This window comes from Dipodomys merriami, unplaced genomic scaffold (assembly GCF_024711535.1).
Source record: "Dipodomys merriami isolate MVZ:Mamm:240054 unplaced genomic scaffold, mDipMer1.0.p SCAF_24, whole genome shotgun sequence".
Taxonomy (NCBI): Eukaryota; Metazoa; Chordata; class Mammalia; order Rodentia; family Heteromyidae; genus Dipodomys; species Dipodomys merriami.
Genome location: NW_027203826.1, coordinates 15,002,065 through 15,024,419, shown reverse-complemented (window position 1 = coordinate 15,024,419; position 22,355 = coordinate 15,002,065).

The window sequence follows — 22,355 nt, the reverse complement described above, 5'->3', positions numbered from 1 at the left end:
TCAAGTCATATTCGAATAACTGGCAAATTATGGGATAGTATCATACTCAAATTGAATTTATGTCCTCTCCAGAAGTTCGACATGAAACAAGAAGCATTAGAAGGGAGGCGAATAGAATAGATGCATGCACAAGCAATCAGTTACTTCCTTTTAGAAGAGTGTGTGTGCCCTTTACCCTCATAGCCCAGGTCTTGGCTGCAGGAATGCCCTGGTTGTGACTCTGAGAAGGGTGAATGGACAGAGAAATGCAAAGTGCCTTCTACAGAGTGCATATTCCACAGGATCGACTCTCACATCCTCCTCTCTTATCAGCAGGGACCACTCCAGGCCTGGCTTAAGTAACATGCTTGAACTGCGGGGGCCCAGGGTCTCCTGATAGCGCCCTCACCCGCATGGGACCCACTGAGATCGCTCATCACGGGTCTTCCCATGCATGCAAATACGTAAGACGCAAGGGACTCACAAAAACGGAAGGTTTGATTTGTATTGCCTGAATGTCCTCCCTTCTGCATTGTATTTTATTTGCAGCTGGATCTAGGAGGACATGCTCCCTTGGATGAGGAAACTAGTACATACCTGAGCTCTGAAGGGCACAGCTGAAAGGACTTGAAAACTTGCCTGGAACTAGGCTAGAGTTAGGCTCCGCCCCCACAGGCCCCGCCCCACTAACCCCCCACCCCCACCCCCCTGCCCCATAAACCCTACTGAGACTCCACCATCTCAGCTTCCTTCCACCTTTTCTGATTTCCAGGCTAGCACTCTACCACAACTCCACTTAGGGTTTTATGGTAGTTCATTTGAGATAAGAGTCTTATGGATTTTTCTGCCTGGACTAGCTTTCAACCACGATCCTTATATCTCAGCCTCCTGGGTAGGTAGGATTACAGACCTGAGCCACCAGTGCCTGGCGGATTTACATTTCTTCAATAATTTTCTTTTCAGTCTCTCCCCAAGTTGCTGTCTTCAGTTTTGCTTCTCATATCCTGAAAATCAATTCTTTATAACATTCCTTCCCTATGTATCAGTATGTGAAACATATTTTCCTATCCAGTGATATGATATGGACATGAATATTTTCATTCCCTTATTTCCACCGTGGCAATTTTGTGCAGTTACTTTAGGCAGGAAGGGTGAGTGTAAAGAGCAAGCAATGTCAGGCACCCATGACATCTAAAACTAACACATCTACCATCCAAGCAATGCTCTCTTGAGGGTAAACCCAATTCTTCTAAAACAGAAATGGACGGAGCTAAGAAATTGGCAGTTACATACTCACACTTGGAATCAAAAGCTTTTCAGCAGGAAGTGTTGGTAAGTTGGAGACAATGCTGGTAGAATACCAAACCACACTACCCAGAAACCCTGAAGTCCTGCAACTCTCAAAGGCTTCTGGAGGGAGGACTGTGCTGTCAATGTCAGACCACTGTACCCAGAGCCCTGGAAGACACTCAGTTCACAGCAATCCCCTCTGCTGGAGCGGATGGGATTACTGGACTCCTGCAATGCAGGCATTCAGGATTCCCAAGACCATGGCAGGATGTACTTTTGAGCTGTATGTTCTCACCGTTGACTTTAGCTAATGTGGCCCTGGCATTCAATTCCTTAGTCCTAAAATGGAGCCAGTGCCCAAAACTGCTCTTGTCTCAAAGACTGCACTTTGCAGAGGCTTCTTTAGTGGCTTTTATTTCCGGATGACCTAGGTGAGGTGTCAGGTGCACACATAAGCTCCTCATCCGTCTGCCTTGTCTGGTCTCTGGGGGTTTGGAATAATCAAAGGAAGGCACTAGACTCTTAGGGTCATGCTTTTCTTTATTCTCTTATTTTCTTCCCCAGGTTTCTAGTTCTAGTAGTGTCAGAGATACATACAGCCTGACATCAGACTTGAGGACAAACCCCTTCCTTCATGGAGATTATATTTCAAAGGAGCTGCTGTTAGATTATGAAAGAGACTCAGGAGTTCTAAGAGTTTCATAGCAGTAAGGTTCCCTTCTGTCCACATCCCCTCCAGCATATGTTCTTATTAGAGTTCTTGATTTTAGCCATTCTAACTGGAGTGAGGTGGTATCTCAATGTTGTTTTGATTTGCATTTCTTTTATGGCTAGGGAGGTTGAGCATTTTTTTCATGTGCCTATTGGCCATCCTTCTTTCCTCTTCGGAGAAGTTTCTTTTTAAGTCTTTAGCCCACTTATTTATTGGGCAGTTGTTTTTTTGAGGATTTGTTGTTGGGAGATTTAATTTTTTGAGTTCCAGGTATATTTTATTTTATTTTATTTTTGAAATAGCACTCCAATAATTTTTTATTGTGAAAATACTGTACAGAGGGGTTATAATTACATGGGCAAGGTAATGAGTACATTTCTTATCAAGCATTGTAGCCTCCTCCTTTGTTTCCCCTTCCCATCCCTTCCCATCCTCCTCCCGCCTCCCCCCACCCAATCCTCCCTGCCCCCCCCACCAAAGTTGTAAAGTTCGTTTTCAACATAACGACTTGTACTTCTCATTGTTGCAATGGGTCCACCAGGTATATTTTAGATATAAGACCCTTGTCCGTTGTATGGTTAGTGAAGATCTTTTCCCAACCTGTGGGCTTTCTATTGATCTTGCTAGCTATGTCCTTTGCCATGCATAAGCTCTGCAATTTCATGCAATCCTATTTGCAAACTTTTTAAATAATTGCTTCAAGTAAGGGATGCCAGGGATCTGTCACAGATGTTGTTAGGGTACAGTAAGTTCTCAGGCAAGCCTTGAGCTTTCCTTAGGCAAATCTGTATAAGTGGAGATTGTGGAGAATAGATATGGCTGACATAGTCTTTTGCCTCTCAAAGTCAAGTTAAATTGCTTGACTGCTTGACTTGTCAAGTGCTAGGAGTTCTGCATTTCTTAGTAGGTCCCTGTCCGTATGAGCTCCTAATAATTTTATGGCCATGGAGCTGTTGTGTGGATTTCCTGGGGAGGCCAAATAGTGTGCTTCCAAACTGTAATGGCATTCTGAGAAATGACCCACACAAACTCACACAAATAACCCACACAAACTTGACTGGGTAAAGATGTATTTTAATGGGAGTGGCTTACAGAGCAGAGAATAGTAAGTACAGAGTGCTTGTTTAGCTAAACTTGTCCACCAATCTCTGTAAATCAAGTTTCATGTTGTGCTAAGTCCATAGCAGAAACTTTGTCTTGGAGCGCCACCTAGTGTCAATATGACGGAAGTAACCACCGACTAAACATCAGACCAAAGGGACCCTTATGTGCTTAAATGTACTCTACCCATATCAAGGATTCTCCTGGACTTGGCTAAAACTATCCAACTAGGGTGAAGAGAACATTTTATACTGTACCCTAGCACAGACAACAGTTAAGTGGAAAGTTACTGCAAGTCTGAGTTATTCTGGGTAGGATTTGAAGGAGGAAACTATTTCCAGATTTGTTTCATGCTATGCTTGTTACCTATTTTCTCTGTAGTTTCTGGATTTCCATCCTAACAGAACTAACCTCACCCAACGCCTTCAATCTCACAGGAAAATTCATTGAGGACATTTCCCTTTGTGCTTTTAGTAGAGTTCAATGCAGCTGTGGGCTAGAAGATGTCTGTTGTAGCATAGAACAGGCTACTGGTGATAAGAGCTATCCACAGAACTGAAGCTACTTTACTGAAGATTCCTATGTGCTGACGAAGGCTCTGTCCATTGTATGTGTTCTAGATCAAAAAACTAAACACGTGTTGCTCCTGGGCCTCCCACTAGCTCATAGGAACACGTGCTGACCTTCCCAGCAGTCCTCAGTGCTAGAGGTGGAGAACACTGGCGCACCCCCATCCCCATTATAGGAGGATGCGTGGCTGCTAGCCACTACCTTCCTGCCACAAGAAGTCCTTCTTCTGCTAGGCAGATCCCCCACACTAAGGATGGCGGTGACTTCTGTTCCTTGGGCTGCAATGGGAGACCCAGTCCTCCACCTCCATCCTCAGCCTGTGGTCTTTACTGTATGGAGCTGGGCTGGTACCAGCTGCTCACAACCAGAGAGCGCAGCTGCATGAGGACATCTTCTCTTCTCCTACACAGGCAGTGGCAGGCGGTGCTAGACCTCCAGAGAAAGGGATGACTGAGCAGTTATCAGAGGGAGCAGTTGCCTCGACCCTCTGGAGTGGATGGAGGCCAGAGGCTCCTGCACACTGTGTGCAGCCCCTGTGAGGAGGACTGACATCTTTCCTGTCCCACTGTGGGGCTTCAAGCTTCTTGAAGAAAGGTGTTCCACCTTCATTCCCTTACAGGGTCAATGTAGGCAGCTCAGAGGACACAAGGGAGATGCACAGCCAGGTACAGTGTTCTGGTTCTGTGCCCTGCACAATCCCTGCTGAGATTAAAACTGATCCTGGAGCTGGATGCAGACAGTTCAGGCCTGTAGCTACTCAGGAGGATGAGACTGAAGGATCCTGGTGTGAAGCCAGCCAGGGCAGGAAAGTCAGTGAGACTCTTATCTCCAATTAGTCACAAAAAAAGGGAATAACAATAACAACAAAAGAAAGAAAATAATAAAAAGGATTTTTGTAAAAAGGCTAAGGGACAGCACCCAGGCTCGTAGCTCAAGCCCCAGTACCAGTGCCAGCACAAAAAAATAAAACAAACAAAACAAGACAAGACAAACAAACATTGTGACCATTCCAGTCTTACTACTTCAGCAAGGCAACTGGAAGAGATTCACCTTCGAAGATCTGAGAACAGAAACTGGAGGTTCACTGTCCAGCCCCAGGAAATCCCACCTCTTACACATGCTTGTTTTCATCTTCCCATTGACTCCAGGAATTTGAGATCAGAGGCCAGAGATGTCAAAAGCGGGAAGGGACCACCCAGCAGTGGCTTTGGCTCCGAAGGACCCCACTTCAAAGCCATCCTTCTTGTTGGGTGGCCTTGGGAAGGGATCTGTGCTCAGGAGAGAGCCAGGGTTAAGCAGAGCGTGTCCATGTTGTTTCCCAGGAGCTGGCTTAGTTTTGTTTTGGTTGTTTTTGGTTTTTGATAAAGCATGCTGTCTGACTATCTGCTCATTTTTCCCCACGTGGAGTTCCAGGAGCTTTGATTTTCCCATCATTGTTCTGTAGTCATTGGTGAAAGTAACTTTGCTCTCGGCATTGATTTCCCTGCATGTCCTTTGACAGAACTACAGGACTGACTGCGTGGAGGTCGGTGGTGGATCTTTATCTATCCTTCCCCAAAAACCACCCTGGCTTTGCTTTATGGCACGTGCCAAGAATCCAATGTGGGGGTTCTGGAAAGCTTTTCCTTCAGTCTGCAGCTATCTATTCTAGGTTGATCATCAGACAGTCCGGATGTGTGTTGGGAATTAGATGAACATTCTACTAAATCTCTAATCAAATCCAGTTCGTCACCTTCACAGTGATTGCACTGCTGGAGAACAGGGACCACCTCCCCTTGTATTTATATTTCTTTGCATTTCTCTTATCCTTGCTTCCAAGGCTTCTCGTTTGGAATGTTTGCTAATCTACTTGTTGGTGTTCCATATTTAATTTCCTTTGATAGGTAGTTTGTGGATAGTCAGCCATACCTTGGAGCTGATGGTATCCGAGTGAGTTTTCTTTCCAATTCGGTAGAAGTTTATAAGGAATGATTCATCATTCTGTGTTATTACACCCCTGCTAATCAAGCCAGACCAACGTTGTACCTGGAAATTATCAACACTGTGGCTCAGGTTACTTTTGTTGTTGTTGTTAATATAAAGGTTGTGTACAAAGAGGTTTACAGTTACATAAGCCAGATACTGAGTGAATTTCTTCTTGAACAGTGTCACCTCTTTCCTCATTTTCTCCCAGTTTTTCCCCCTCAACCCCACCCCCCATAAATTGCATAGCTCATTTTCAATGTAGTATCTAGTGAGTATCACTGCTGCATTTGTTCACACCATTTGTCCCACCATTTCTGTGATGCTCCTTACCCTCCCCCAAACAGATAAACTTGCATCTAAGACAAAAAGCACAAGGGCTGATAGCTATGGGTAGATGATCATATAAAATTTTCTTTACCACCAGGCACCGGTGGCTCACACCTTCATCCTAACCACTCCGGAGAATGAGATCTGAGCATCACAATTCGAAGCCGGCCAAGGCAGGAAAGTCCATGAGATGCGTATCACCAATAAACTACTCAGAAAAAGCCAGAAGTGGTGCTAGCACTCAGGTGGTAGAGTGCTAGTCTTGAGCAAAAGAAACTCAGCAATAGCACCCAGGCCCAGAGTCAAAGCCCCAGGAATGGAATTTTTTAAAAAGTTGTTTATTGAAATGAACACCAAGAAATGGAAATAAGATGTTTTATGTTATTTTGCTTCTTGGATTCTTTTTCTTCCTCCTTTGTCTCTCAGGTTACTATTGACCTCCCAGTTCATCACCCGATCAGGATTAAGTCATTCGTCTACCTGTTGGCAGCATCCCTACTGGGTCTGGACTCTCACCTGATTGCTAGAATTTAATAGCTGCACGTTACAAGTTCTTAAAAGGACAGGAAACTCTCATAGTCCCTGAGTTTACTTTCTTCAATTTGAGTTATCACAGGGAGCACCAGGAGCCCCCAGTGTTCCGGGAAAAGCCTTCTACCAGCCTGTAAAGGAATTGCCACATGCTTTCCTTACTGATGGCTAGGTGATCAAAATCCATTTTGACTTGCTCATAGTTAGAAAGGGTCTAGAATAGCTTAATCTAAGCTGAGTTTTTTTAAATCAAGAATATATACTGTGCTTCTTGGCAGCTGCATTTTGTTGAGTCTACTTTGTTAGATCTGTACACCAAGTGGTTACACTCAAAGTTCAGAAGTGTTGGATGAAGAACAAAACCTCTTGTCTGGCAAATGAGCTCAAACACAGGAGTGTAGAACGTCCATGTCCTACAGAGGGAACAAGATATGTTATTCCTCTCCATCTCTATTTTAACCTGTTAGACTCCAATAATTCCTTGCTAAGACTCTAAAAATATCTTAAAATATCTAAAAATATCTTAAAAAGGGGTGTCACGTGACACCTGCCCTTAGATCGCACCACTCATGTTACCAGAGTCAGAGAGCACCTTAGCCAAGGCCGCCAAGCAGCATGGTGCAGCACTGGCCACGTGGCCCAGGCCCACTGCATCCTGGGGCAATGGGCTACTTCCCTGGCTGTCTAGGAGTAGGCACACATCCATATGGCGCTTGGAGACACTGTGCCACCCTGCTGTATTATAGGGGTGAGAGCAGGGAATGGCAGGGGCAAATATCATGAGCCCCTTGGAACAAGGGCAGGTACCACTAGGAAAAGCACATCAGAGCAGACTACTGTCCCAGACAGGGGTGGAGACTGTAAGGGACAGAGAGCACTTGCCCAAGCTCCTACATCAACAGCCACGCTGGCAAAGAGCTTCACCATGTCTCACCTGGCCTCTTCCAAGGCAGCAGAGGATGAGGAAGACGAACTGAGAAGCTGAGGATTAAACTCCTCAGTGGTTTTGACCGAGAGAGCTTTATGATGCACATGTTGTTAAGGACTGGAAGGTGGGAACGTGGACAGAAATACTGAACTCTCTCTATATATCTTATTATTGTTTCCCTATTTCCTCATCTGCTTTGGCTTTTAAGACACTGGGCTTTGCCTCACATTTTCGGCTGTACCCTTACCTCTGAAGAGCTCTGACCTGGCCAGCAATAACCTGTCCCTGAGCCGGCTGCTCCAGCCCCGGGTGGAGCTGGGCCCGGGCTGTGAAGTCAGACTCCATTCTTTCCCATTGGCTTCCCACTGGATCACTTTGAGAGCTTCACCTATGACAACAAAGACAAAGAGATGACAGCAGTCCCCATTTGGGCCTCTGAAATATCTGCTATGTGAGCAGGCCTAAGTTCTGACGCTAGGCTTTGCAAGCTCAGGGATCATTTTCCCCACCGATGCCAATCTGGCTCTGAAGACTAGACTCTCAGTAGCCAAAATCATGGTGGCTAGATTTCCAAACCCCAACACTGTTGTTTTTATATTATCATCAGCGTATTTATTTTATGTGTTTTAATTGTATTGTCAAGGTGATACAGAAGGGTTACAGTTACATAAGTGGTGAAGACACATCTCATGTAACTTGTTACCCCCTTCCTTAATTTTCCTCCCCTTTTCCCCCCACCTCCCAATCTTCCCCCATGTTGCTTGACACTATTTTGTCAACACGCCACAGATTTCCCAAGCAAGGTCCCTAGAACGAGAAGCGACAGAATCAGCCAGTCTCTTTCCTATGCAATTGCCTTGTTCTCCCGTCATCCTGGTAGACTGAACGCAGGCAAGTTCTCAACCTCTGTGCCCGGTACAGGCTGCACTTCCTGAGAGTGCAGCGATGGGGAGCAGGCCAGAGCCCAGCCACCTCTGGTGAGACTTCACGTCCTTCTAGAAGGACAAAGACCCAGAGTGAAACCCTAGTCGCATCTATCTGCGCTCTGACCCAGGAACAGAAATAATTCGTTGTACAGGTTGTTGATAGGTTAGACATGAGGTGGGCAGAAAACCCCTGGTCCACTGGAAAGCGCACAGATGATCAGTAAAGGTGCAGGCTAAGTACTTTCCACAAGGGGCAGTTTCTGACCTTGTCTCTCAAGTCTGAGATGTCAACCCAAAGGATCAGAAATGATGATTTCTGGGCCAACTCCAGTCGGCTTTCCATGCCTACTTGCCATCTTCTTTTCTCTCCTTAGCAGGCCGGAGGAGACAAGGCCCTGTGCTCCACAGCCAGGGTTCAGAGGAGAAAGCAAACCTCTTCTAAAGGGAAGGTTATAGAGTTCCACTCCATTCCCTGAGGGGAGCCTTTGGGTGGCCTAGCCTAGACTGTCCACTAGATGGCAGAAGAGGTCCAAGGATGCTGCCAGCTCCATCCACTCCCCCAGCAGCAGGAGTGTCTTAAGTGCAATCTCTGCTCACAGCAAAGGGCCCCGTGAACCAGGCGGAAACTCAAGGACAGGAATTGGTAAACTGACCAGGACCATTGCTAGTAGCTCCTGGTGGAGCTGGGACTCCCCTGAAATGTAAGTCAGGAGCCCCGAGACCATCTGAGAAAGCCATTTGCCCTGATCTCTCTCCTAGAACGCTCTAGATATCCAACCAGGTGACTGGCATGCAGTACTGAGCTGCAGGGAGGGGGGGTCCAGCCCAAAACCCCTGCCTTATGAAGAGCCACCATGCCCAATGCCTGGTCTCCAGCCTGCACAGTGCACCCTGGCCTGGCACATGGCTACCTAGCAGAAAACCAATCAGGCCCAGAGGAGCTGTCCCCACTGCCACACCTGTGTCTGACCTGTTCTGTGGGTTACAGGAAAACCTTTGGGGGAGTCAGGGGCAGGGGGCAGGCCCAGCCCAGGCAATGAGACTCCGTGTCTCACATGATGAGCACCACACAAATGCCTAGCTCCTTATCCAATAGTTTTATGTTACCTCTGTGGTTAAGCGCCAGACAAGGTAATACCACCTGGTGCCCAGAAGTAAACAGTTTCCCTCCCCTGCAGCTTTCTAACCCATCAGGGCCTGGGAGAGGGCGGTAGCTACAGAGCAGGCCCCTAATGCACAGTGGAAGTTAACTGACAAGTAATGAGGCCTGCAGCCCCAAGCTCGGCCATTACCACACTTCTCTCCAGTGCCCAGCCCAGCTCCCCTCTCCCATTCCCCCCCCCCCCCCCCCCCCCCCGTGCTGTCACTCTCCAATCGCAAGGATCCACAGACAGAAACCACTTTGCTCATTTATAAGTCAAGCGTTTATCTCTTCCTTACTAAGTTACTGGACTTCTTTATGTATTCTTGGCCTACGTCCCTTGCAAGATAAGATTTAAAAATGTTTTCCTCCATTCTCTGGGTTGTCTTCTTACTTGCTTTGTTTCAGTCTTGTATTGTCTTGTTTCTTCTTCTGAAACACGGCCTTTCTCTGGAGCCCAGTTGAACCTCAAACTCATATTTCTTGCCCAGTCTCCAGAGCACAGTGCAGGGATCATGGGCGTGCACCAGCATGCTTGCCTTGAAACTATTTTTTTATTTTGATGGGTGTCTATGTGTATATTTTCCTTTTTCTGTTTGTTTATACCATTTCTGCAATAGGGAATTTCATAAACCTTGGATTCCACTATATCTGGGAAAAGTGAAATTACACCTGTGCTGAACATAGACTATTTTCTATGCTGCTGTCCCATAATACATCCATTTATCTAACATTTACACTGTATTTAGGATTATAAATAGTCTAGGATTGATTCAAAGTATACGACTTGGGGACAGGCACAGGTTATATGGAAATACTATGTCGTGTGTGTGTGTGTGTGTGTGTGTGTGTGTGTGTGTGCGCGTGCACATGCGCACACTGTCCTTGGGGCTTGTACTCAGGATCTGTGTGCTAACCCTAAGCGTTTATGCTTAAAGCTAGTGCTCTACCACTTAAGTCACAGCTCCACTTCTGGCTTTTTGATAGTTAACTGAAGGTAAGAGTAACATAAACTTTGCTGCCCAGGCTGTCTTTAAACTGCAACCCTCAGATCTCAGCCTCCGAAAAGCTAGGAATAAGCCAGCTCTATTCTTTTTGTTTGTTTGTTTGTTTTAAAACTAAGAGACAACAAATTTTGATGCCCTAAGCAGAACTGGAAGTAATGGCTTTTCCATGCGACATGGTGACAGTGCTTACAGGTCTTTACAGCCAAAGTTATAAACAAATATCAATGCCTATACCTTCTCCTAAATGGTTACAGTTTCAGCTGTCACATCACATCGATGATCCATTTTGAGCTAATGTTTGTATATGGTGTGAAAGGGTCCAGTCTAAGTCTTTTTCAAGTTAATATACAACTCTCTTAACACTGTTCAAAAGGCAATACCTTCTTCATTGATGTGTCTGAAGATCCTTGTGGAATCTGTTGTGAAGCTTTATTTCTGGACTCAGTTCTGTTCTACTGAGCTATTCATCCATCCTTATATCCCACTATGATGACTAACATAGCTTCACAGTAAGTTTTGAAATTGAGGTGGAGTCTTTTGACTTTGCTCTTCCTTTCAAAAGAATCGGAGCTTTTTTGGGTCTCTTGCCCCTTCCTGGGGATTTTAGGATCAACTTGTTAGTTTCTTCAAAGAAGCCAGGGAAGACTTTGATAAGGATTGATTCAGTCTGGGCATGATTTGAAAAGTATTGCTAAATTAACAATATTATCTCTTCTGATCCTACAGATGGGCATGGTACATTTTTTCTATTTACTTAGACCTTTTAAAAACTTTGAAAAGGGGCTGGGAAGGTGGCTCAGTGGTAGAGCGCTTGCCTTGCATGCCTGAGGCCCTGGGTTCGATTCCTCAGCACCACATAAGCAAAAAGAAAAAAGTCGAAGTGGCGCTGTGGCTCAAGTGGTAGGGCTCTAGCCTTGAGCTGAAGAGCTGAGGGACAGCGCCCAGGCCCAGAGTTCAGGCCCCACGACCGGACCCCCCTCCAAAAAAAAACAACTTTGAAAAGCCGGGTTTGGTGATTCACAGGTGTGTGTTTAGCTACAGGAGGAAGAGATCAGGAGGATCACAGTTCAAGGCAAAAAAAAAAAAAAAAAAAACATTACTAAGACTCTATCTGAAAAATAATTAAAGCAAATAAAAAAACCTGGAGGTATGTCTCACATGGAACAGCACCTAACTAGTATGTACAACCCTAAGTTTAAATTCTTCTCCATCCAAAAGTAAAAGCTGGGCCCCAGGCCGCTCATACCTATAATACTAGCTACCCAGGAAACTCTTATCTGCAAATCATGTTTGAAGCCATTCTGGGGAGAATAGCCCATAATAATAGCCCATAAAACTCTCTCTCCAACTGAACCGCAAAAAAACTGGACTAAACGCCTGGCTCAAATGGTAGAATGCTGGCATGAGTGAAAAAACTGAGTTAGAAAAAGCGGCCCTGAGTTCGAGCCATTAATGACATCTCTCTCTCTCTCTCTCTCTCTCTCTCTCTCACACACACACACACACACACACACACACACACACACACACACACTGTAGTTGTCTGTAATAGAAAGTTTACACTTATTTTGTTGTTTGAAACAATTCAATAGCTCTTATAGTCCTGTAAGTAAAATTTTCTTAATTGTAGTGTTGACTGGATTGTTTATTTTATGTGTATAGCGTTGACTTGCTTTTTGTGGAACCATCTTAGGTCCTGAAATATTGCTGGACTCATGTAGGAGTTAAACTATCTGTTAGGTTTTCAACTACAAAAATGCCATGTATAGGGTACAAAGTCCAAACAGCATACAAGGCTCCCACTCCCTGGAGATACGGATGTCAACAACTGATCACATTGCCGTTCTCCAGCTGTTTCAAGCTGAAAGAATGGAGTGGGATATGAAGAAACAGTACTCCACTGTGAGCTGAAAACTTCTACGACCTTTGACCTTATGTTCAAAGATACTATATAATGACATCCAGCCACTTTAGGTTTAGAGAAGTTTGTTTGTTTGTTATTGTTGTTGTTGTTGTTGTTTGTAAACAAGCTCTCTACATTGTTCCGACTGGCCTGGAACTCGTTGTATAGCCCAGGTGATCCTCAAACTTGCTCTCTTTGTTACAGGACTGAATCAGCACTCTTGGCCTAGTTCAATCTCTACATTGACACTTCCTTTTGTTAAGTTGTTTGTAGTTCTGGGGATGGAACCTAGGACCCCAAGAATGCTAATATGGAAGCACTCTATCACTGGGCTGCGTCCAGTTCTACACTTAGATTTCTAATAAAAATAGGCCCTGGTTGTGAAGCAGTTGTGACTGTGACCTGATTCTGGTCTTCAGGGAGCAGAAAAGAAGACCGAAGATCGTGTGTGTGTACAGGGCTCTTAACTGGAGGAGAGTTGCTTTTCGTGTACTCCTCTGATGTGAACTCAGACCCTTCAGCTGGATAGGCAAGTGGTCTAACAAATCAGCTTTGACAGCCCACTTTTGCACTGATTACATTTGACATAGAATCTCTCTTTATGCTCACAGCAGCCTGAACTGTGATCTTCCTATTTGTGTGTCTCTGTGGCACCATCGTGCCCAGTCATTGTTTGATCTAGAGTTTCAAAAACCTTTGTTGCCTAGCCTTAAATGTTGATCCTCTGATTCTTTGCCTCCCATGTAGCTAAGATTATGGGCTTAAGCCTCCCTGCCTGGATCAGAAAAAACTTTTCACTCCTAAGTTGTCTTCAGCAGAAAAAGAGAAATACAGTCTGGCACTGGAAGCTGGACTTCTGCCTGGAGCCGCTGGCTTCTGGAAATAGCGGTTCCACCCACTGCTTCTCTCCAGCTACTCCGGCTGCTTCCTCTCTGGTTTCGTTCCATTTCTAACCTCTAGGTCACATGCTCTGCGTGTGAGCACAGGAAATGGTCGGATTGATAGTAAGGCATGTTGGAAAATCAATAGGTCTCTAAATGCTGCTTGGGAATCTGCAGGCTGAAGGTGACAGAGTTCAACAGACAAGCCTATGTGGTCATTTGAAACTGATTTGCCGGGCACCAAGGGCTCACATCTGTCATACTAGCAGCCAGACCAGGCAGGACAGTTTGTGAGACAAACCAAACCAAACCAAATAAATATATTCAAAAGCAAAGTGGGGCTGGGGTTTGACTCAAGGTCTCATGCTTGCTAGGTGGGCACTCTACCATTCTCCACTCTGAGCCTGCTGCCCAGCCCTTTTCAACTTTAGTCATTTTCCAGTTAAGTTGGACCACAACTATGTACAGGTCCCAGTCCTACATATCGGGGAAGAAAGATGTGAACCACTTCCTCAGTGTATTGATTGAGAAGGGTCTCACTAACTTTTTTGCCCGGGTCATTCTTGTACTGTGATCCTCCTGTTTTCCACATTCCAAGTAGCTAGGATTACAGGTGTGATCCACCGCCTTGGGCCTTGAAGAGAAAAAAGGATGATGATGATGATGATGATGATGATGATGATGATGATGATGATGATGATGATGAATCACATGGATGAAAGAAAGGCTAATGTATTTCAAAATACGGGTTCACCATTAGCTCATAAAAGGTGAATGGGTGAGGCGGGGGGCTGGGAGAGGCTAGTTCTGAATGAACCCATATGAAGGGCTGTCACTCTGAGGACTTGTGAAGAGCAACTGAGAAGGTGCCTGGCTATGACTGCTAATTCTTCATTAGACAGAGCAGGTGCTCAAGGCAGGTTCTGTGCTGTCAGTAGATTCAGAGTTCTAAATGGGCCTCAGATTCTTCATATGTAGACTGGAGATGGGGGTATCATTTCCAGTTAAATGTTCTTATGACAGTACGATCCTGTCTAGGAACAGTACAGTATAGTGGCTTTGTTTCTTTTCTTGAGAAAAATTAGCTGGCAGCAACCACAAGAAGGCCTTGGAAGATACTCTATAAGCTCTCCTTGTTTGTCCTCATGCCTTCAAACTAAAACCATTTGAAATAAACCGCCAATAACTAGATGTTTTGTTTTCTAACTAATTTTTTCTTCAGATATCCTTTGGTTATGACAAAAAATGAAAGAAATCATTATTTCAAAGATTTTTCCATGAAATAATACTGGGCTGAAAGTGGTAGAGTGCTAGCCTTGAGCAAAAGAGCTCAGGAACAGCTCCCTGGCCTCCAGTTCAAGCCCTACCACTAAAAAAGAAGGAGGAGGAGGAGGAGGAGGAGGAAGAGGAGGAGGAGGAAGAGGAGAAGAAGAAGCCACAGTTTGTGACTTGCCTTCCATAGTCCCTTTCTTACTGGAATTAGGGCATTCTTAGCTTCTGTCAAGTTGTTTCCATGTCCTCTTTCAGCGGAGGTGTGTTGTGCTGTCATCTATTGGGCTCTGAGATCACACAGCATGGAGCTTGCTGACAAGCACTGGTGTGGTACTCAGGTTAAGCCTGGCAGGCCTCAGCCAGCAGCATTCCATGTCATGGAGCACTAATCCTTGCTTTCCCATCATTTTTTTTCTCTATTCCTATAACCCAGCTTGACATCTCAGAAATGTATAAAGGAAGGAGGGGAGAGAGAGCTAACCCTGGTTATCCTGGCTTGAAGCAAATGGTAGGAGCCATAGGCCTGTCCATTTTGATCTTAATTGTGCCTTTTACTTACCAGGTTCTCTACTTCTCAGCTGGAGTTTGATGGAAACCTTTGTCTTAGTTCATTTCTATTGCTATAACAAACTACTCAAGGCTGAAAACTTTCATAACAAAACAGCTTTAGCTAGCTCAGAGTCATGGAGTTTCAAGAGCATAGCGCTGACATTAGCTAGCATCTGGAGTGGGTCCCGGGTGGACAGCATTGCAACATGGACAGCATCACCACACCAGATGATGTCATCAAATGCCAGAAATGCCAGATGTCATTGTTAGGTTTTTAAAAAGAGGTATCCGAGTAAGAACAGCACCACACCCGTGGTATTCAGGTAAGGGGTAGGTTTATTCAGTAGACCTGCTTGGACCAGGCAAGGTTGGCACTCCACGCGGCTGGCAAAAGGCCTGGGAAAGAGAGAGCTGGGAGAGCTGGGAAAGAGAGAGGAAAGAGCTAGAAAAGAGAGCATCTGGGAAAGTGGTGGGAAAGAGAGAGCTAGGAAAGAGAAGAGAGCTGGGAAAGAGAAGAGAAGGAAAGAGCTGAGAAAGAGCTAGAAAAGAGCAGAGAGAGAGAAGAGAGAGGGCAGAGAGAGGGGCGTCTGGGCCTGCGCTAGGCCTTATCTAGGGTATGGGCAGAGAAAGGTGTGGCCACATCAGATTTAGATGTGACCTCAGCGGATGCAGATGTGACCTCTTCCAGGTGCCCCAGTTGCCTAGGTAATGCAGGTACTGGGTGGAGACTTTGCTGCCAGGAGGGTGGAGTCTGCTCGCCATCCAGAAGCCGACCTTACAGTCATCAAATGCCAGATATCATCACAATGCCAGATATCATCACAATACCAGATGTCATCAAATGTCAGATATTATCAAACGCCAGGTGTCATCAGATGTCAGGTGTCATCAAAATCATCACAATGCTGCATGTCATCCCAATGCCAGGTGTCATCAAATCCCAGGTGTCACCACAATGCCAGGTGTCATCCCAAGGGCTGCCAAGTGTGCAGAAGAGAGATGGATTCTGGGTAGCTGTCAGGCTAGCTTCTTTATAACAGCCCATTGTCACGGGAACTCAGCCTGCCCCAGGAGGCCTGCCCCAGTCCTGGAAGCCCAATCCCTTCCAAAGATGGAGACCCATGACCTAAGTACTACCCCCTATGCAAATCCCTTGGCTTAAAACTTCCAGAACTTCAATACTGCCAGAAAGAGAGCCAAGCTTGAAACAATGGTTCAAACAAACCATAGTCTTCCTGAGCATCCTCAGTCCTAGACTTTGGGATCCTGCTAGCCACTTCTAGGCAAGTTTCCCCATTCCAAACTGGCTTTGTGTCCTTGTTGTTTTGGGATGCCTGGGCCTGGGTCCCTTCGCTTTTGAACTTGGCTGGTGTACTACCACTTGGGTCATGGTTCCATTCCTGACTTTTCACTGGTTAACTGGAAATAGAAGTCTCATGGACTTGCCTGTCCCAGGTTAGCTTTGAAATACAGTCCTCAGATCTCAGCCTCTTGAGTAGCTAGTGTTTCAGGTGTAAACTATCAGTCCCTAGACCTCAGCTGGCTTTTGATACTTGCCTTCCTCCAAGAGCCTGAAGCGTCAGATTGGGCTCAAATCTCTAGCTTGGCATGGTTCCTTTTGTTGTGCTGAGGGTTCCAATGCTTGGCTTTTAACTATTATAGGCAGACCACCAATAGAAGGAAATAATTCCATTGAGCATGAAATATGGTAGTGGTGCATCTGGATAAGAGTATTGCCAGTCCTGTGTGAAAGACTTTTGCACAGAATTGTCATCTACAATCCTTTACCTATGTCCCCTCCCTCGATTCTCCTCACAGAATGGAGTTAGATGCATGTTTCTTTTTCATCTTTGAAGGCCTGCAGCCAGCTCCTGTCCAGCTGCCGAATCCACTGTCCTGGTTCAGCAATGTTGAACCCTTCCAGCACCTTTGCAGACACCAACTCTCACAGCTGGTCCAGATAGATCACGCCCCATCTCCCCACTGCCTAAGTAAAATGGGATTATAGGAGAATGGGATATGAATGTCACTGAGGCCTACAAGTTGCTTTCACGAGCACCATTCTGTCATGTGTCCTGTGTCTTAGCACTTAACTCCAGTGCTGTAACAACAGAGCCAGAGGGGAGGAAGAGAATGCCAGCCTCCCCCTTCAAGTCCTGTGGAGAGATGGGAGCGAATGGAAGAATGAGGAGGACACAACCTAAATGAGTGAACAGGTGGACTTTAGTTAGGTTGCCAGAGAGATGTAGTCTCAGCCATACAGGAAATGAAAAATGAAAGGTTGAATGAAAGAACCATTTCTCTAAAAAATGTTCTGTACAAATAATATTTGAGGTCTCTCTCTTTTCTTCTTCACTGATTCCTGGTCTCTTGTATCTGAAAACCCCTCTACTATCATCCTAAAGACAAGAAATAGCTGTCTATAAAGAAAACACAGCTCGTTTCTAAACAAAAGCAAAATAAATGGAACCATCCCTAAGCCAGCGGAATCCCTATTAGTTACAACCGCGGGAGGAACCTCTCTAGGTACCTCTGGTACTACCTCTCTGCCCATAGATTTGGAAGATCTACTCATGCTTTGAGGCTCATACTCCCACACAACCAACCCACATACCCATCTAGTTCAGACATTATGGCCTTCCCAACGGGCATGTTCTCCATTTAGAAGAAAAGCTGAGAGATATGAAAGGCTTAGAAAGTCCTTGCCAAAAGTTGCAGGGTTACAGAGAAACTTCTCTGAAGAGGAAAGAAGGATGGCCAATAGACACATGAAGAAATGCTCAACCTCCCTAGCTGTAAAAGAAATGCAAAACAACCTGAGATACCACCCTGAAATACCACCTCATTCCAGTTAGAATGGCTGTAATCAAGAACTCTAACAACAACAGATGCTGGAGGGATGTGGACAGAAGGGAACGTTACTACATTGTTGGTGGGAGTGTAAACTTGTTCAACCACTTTGGAAAGCAGTATGGTGGTTTCTCAAAAGACTCCACATAGAGCTCCCCTATGACCCCAGCAATCCCACTTTTGGACATTTACCCAAATGATCACAAACCATACCATACTAAAGCTACCAGCACAGCCATGCTTATTGCAGCATTATTTACCAGATGCCCCTCAGTAGATGAATGGATCAAGAAAATGTGATATATATATATATATATATATATATATATATATATATATATATATATATACACATACATATATATATAAACAATGGAATTCTATGCCTCCATCAGAAAGAAATACTTTGCCCCATTTGTTAGGAAATGGAAAGACTTGGAAAAAATTATATTAAGTGAAGTAAGCCAGGCCCAAAGAAACATAGGTCCCATGGTTTCCCTTATTTGCAATAACTAGTATATGTCTGAGACAAGCAGAAACGGGCAGACAAGTTGATATTAGGCAAAATGAACCCCAAGATAAAGACTCAAATGTTTTTTCTTTCTTGCTATTGTTTCTAACATATTTATAAGTTGATTTCTTTGTTGCTTTGTATGTCCTTCCCCCACAGTATAACCCCTGTTTTCACTGTATTTGATGTTGATATAATTTGTGGAGGGGAAGGGAAAAAACAAATTGTTTAAATAGGGATACAGGTTAACCCACTGCAACAACAAGATGTTATGTCAAAAAATCAACTTTACAACTTGTGAGGGGAGATGGGAGGGCAGGGATGGGAAGGGGAAACAAAGGAGGAGGCAACAATGCTTGATAAGAAATGTACTCACTACCTTGCTCTTGTAATTGTAACCCCTCTGTACGGCATTTTCACAATAAAAAACTTATTAATAAGAAAAAGAAGAAAAGAAAAAGAAAGTCTTTGCCAAGATGGATATTAGACAGAAGGATTGCGAGTTTGAAGCCATGATATGTGTGGGCTATATAGCAAACTCTGTCCATCTGTTTGTCTGTCTGCCTGTCTGTCTGTCTGTCTGTCTCTGTCTCTGTCTCTGTCTCTGTCTCTGTCTCTGTCTCTGTCTCTCTCTCTCTCTCTCTCTCTATATATATATATATATATATATATATATATATAACATATATCTAGATAGATAGATAGATAGATAGATGTTATATCATTTGCCAAGAATAATCTAATCACAATATTAAGGGAAAGGAGATGTAGTTGGTGCATCTTTAACTACTAAGATCAGGTCTTGTTTGTCAAGCCCATTTCTTATGCAGCTACTTTAGCCTTAAGTACTATTATAATAAAAACAATTCTGAAACCAGGCAGCCATAAGGCTGCTAACCTGCTTCAATCTTGCTAATGCAATGCAGCTTGCCTTCCTTGAAAGAAGCTTAAGAATGAGATATCATTCAACTACTATAATCAGATTCCGCTTTTCAGCCACATCCTCTCTATGGCTCAAAACAAGCCTAAACACACTGTATGAAGTACTTTTAAGAACAGCTCTGCAAACCACATTGCTCTAAAGCTGTTAACACATCAGGAGCTGGAAGAAACTTGGGATGGATGTATCTTTTAGCTCCTATGAACAGCTTCAGCTTTGCAACCATTTACATTTCATGTCTCATGATACTAAGATATGTGTCTAAAATATGTTCTGAATCCTAGGTTTCCAGACATAAGATGCTAATTGTACAAGTGTGTTTTTAGATGAGTAAAACTTTAGAATAATGTATCTTTCCATTACTCTAAACAGGTGTGTGTGTGTGTGTGTGTGTCTGTGTGTGTGTGTGTGTGTGTGTGTGTGTGTGTGTGTGTGTGTGTGTGTGTGTGTGTGTGTAAAGGCTGGCACTCTACCATTTAAGCCACACTTCCTGATTGTTGGTAGCAAATTGGTCTAAGAGTCTCATGACTTTGCTGCCAAAGCTAGCAATTTTCAAATTTCAACCTTGTGAATAGCTAGGATTATAGGAGTAAGCCACTGACACTGGCCAACAGATTTGGCTTTTCTTCCATTTTCAAAATGTGGTACATAAGAGGCCTGACTGAAGTATGATGAGAAATTCTGTAAGAAAACCTCGGAATCAGTTTCCTTAAAATCTGCAGACTTGGCATAAGCTTGCATTATATGAACTTACCTTGGGAATGACTTATCTTCCAAACTCTCTGAACAGATGCTACTCTGCAGCAATTTTCTGTATATTGTGGGTGGGCACTAATGGTAAGAAATCTTTGAAGATAACTTGTCTATGATAGATAGGTAGCCAGAGGTTGCCAATATACCTCAGGCAGACATTCACAGAACTGACTCAGGGAGTGGTATCGCTTCCAAGTGCCATGGGCAGATGATTCTTTGCAGTCAACTCTTAGAAACACTTAAGAGTAAAGGAAGGTAGCCGGAAGCAGCTAAGGTGATCCAGCTGGCACTTAAAGAAAGAAATTTGAGAAATTTCCACTAGATGTGCATAGCCTGCTTTTCAATTTCGTCCTATATGTTTTTCTCAATGGGCTGGAAGGTGGTATAGATTTCAATGATATCCTATAATATATTTCCATTTTATCTCCAATTTCATTAATTAGGCCTTCTCTTTTATTTTTTTATTATTTATTTATTAATTTATTTTTGATGCTAGGCTTGGGTTTGAAATCAAAGCCTTGGCACTGTCCCTCGCTTTTGTGCTCAAGGTTAGTAGTCTACCACTTTGAGCCATAGCTCCATTTACAGCCTTTTGGTAGTTAATTTAAGATCAGAATTTCATAGACTTTCCTGCCCAGACTGGCTGTGAACCATGATCCTCAGATTTCAGCCACCTGAGTAGCTAGGATTACAGGTGTGAGGCACCAGTGCACTTTCTTTCTCTTGGTTAGTTTCCTCTTTCTTTTGGTTAGTTTTTCTCATGATCAAAAGAAACAATAGCACAAAAATATTGTAATATAAATATTGTAAAAAAAAAGATCTTTGAACACTAAAAGAAAAAGTGAAAATTCAGAAAGCAGTGGATGCATAGATAGACATGTTAAATGGTAACCCCCTTGTACAACCTTTGAAAGGTCAAAAAATCTTAAATTGTAAAAAAAGTTACGTACAGGTGTCCAAAAGCACATGCAAAAAAAAAAAAGCCTTAGTTAAAACCTGAAGGAATTGTGTCTCCTGAGATTGCCAGATGTGCAAGGAAGAGTGTGTGTTTACTATCACGCCAATCACTTCTACTCCTCACACTCCTTTGGCTGTGTCAAACACTGTGGGGGAGGGGAAATCTTCATCCCTTACCTGTTTTTCTCTTGACTCACCAGGGCACCAGCAGGATTATCTTGGGACTGCAGTAAATTGGCATCACCTTCTTTTTGCCAGTGACAGCTATCCAGAATCAGTTGCTCCTATAGAAATCTGTTACAGAGAGGATTGCTCAACTCGCACCCAGGCCAGGAATGCCAAGTTCAGGAGGCCTGTCCCTGTCTCCACTGCCCTTTGTAACTCTTGCTTGGTAGGCACAGGGCAAGTAAAAGGCCTCCTCAACCATCCAGGACCCTGGCATTTCTTGGCCCAGCTTCAGTGATAATCAGGCATGACTGCTCAGATCTTCGATTCCTCACAACTTCTGTAGTCTTAAAGGGGTAGCAAGGCCCACTTCTTCCTTAGCTTACCTCTAAGCCAGGGCTCTATAAAAGAGAAAGTGAGTTCTGTTTCATTCTGGTGTCACAGCCAGTCTTAAAGGGAATGTGAGCTCTGCTCTCTCCCATGTCACTAACCAGCCATATACCACATGGCTGATTCTCAGCTGGACTGATTCAGCGGCACTCATCCTGAGACAAATTAGGTTGCAAGCCTGTGACTCACGGAGACTCTGGTGGTGATTTCTATGGATTCTCAAAGACAGCAAAATGCAAACGTGGTTTTCCAGAACAGCCAGCTCAGATCAAACCTCTCAATCCAGTTCCCACTGCAGCACAAGGACTACATTGAGAGCCTGATTTGCAGATTCCCAAACATCTGTTGCGAGATCGCCCTTCCCTGCTGCGCTTCCTTCTGCATTTTTGCACTTCACTTACCAGTCTCTCCCTGTTTCTCTGCCATCCCTTCTCGGCTGAGCTGGTTCACACTCAGAGCTGAGGTGCCCCACTCCCTTTCTGTAACATTTTTCCAGGCCTCTGGATTTCTTCCCATCTATGCCTGTCCACTGCTGAACTTCCTCACATTCTTGCAGACACAGGCTGCATGGAGCTGCTCCAGTTACAAGTCATCAACAAGAAAGATGAGAGTGGGTTGACCCTTTCTGCCTTCTTGGCCCTGCCCCACCGGTAACCCTTTTAAAATTAAAGTGAAATAGTTTTGCTGCCTGGTGTCTCTGCCCCATC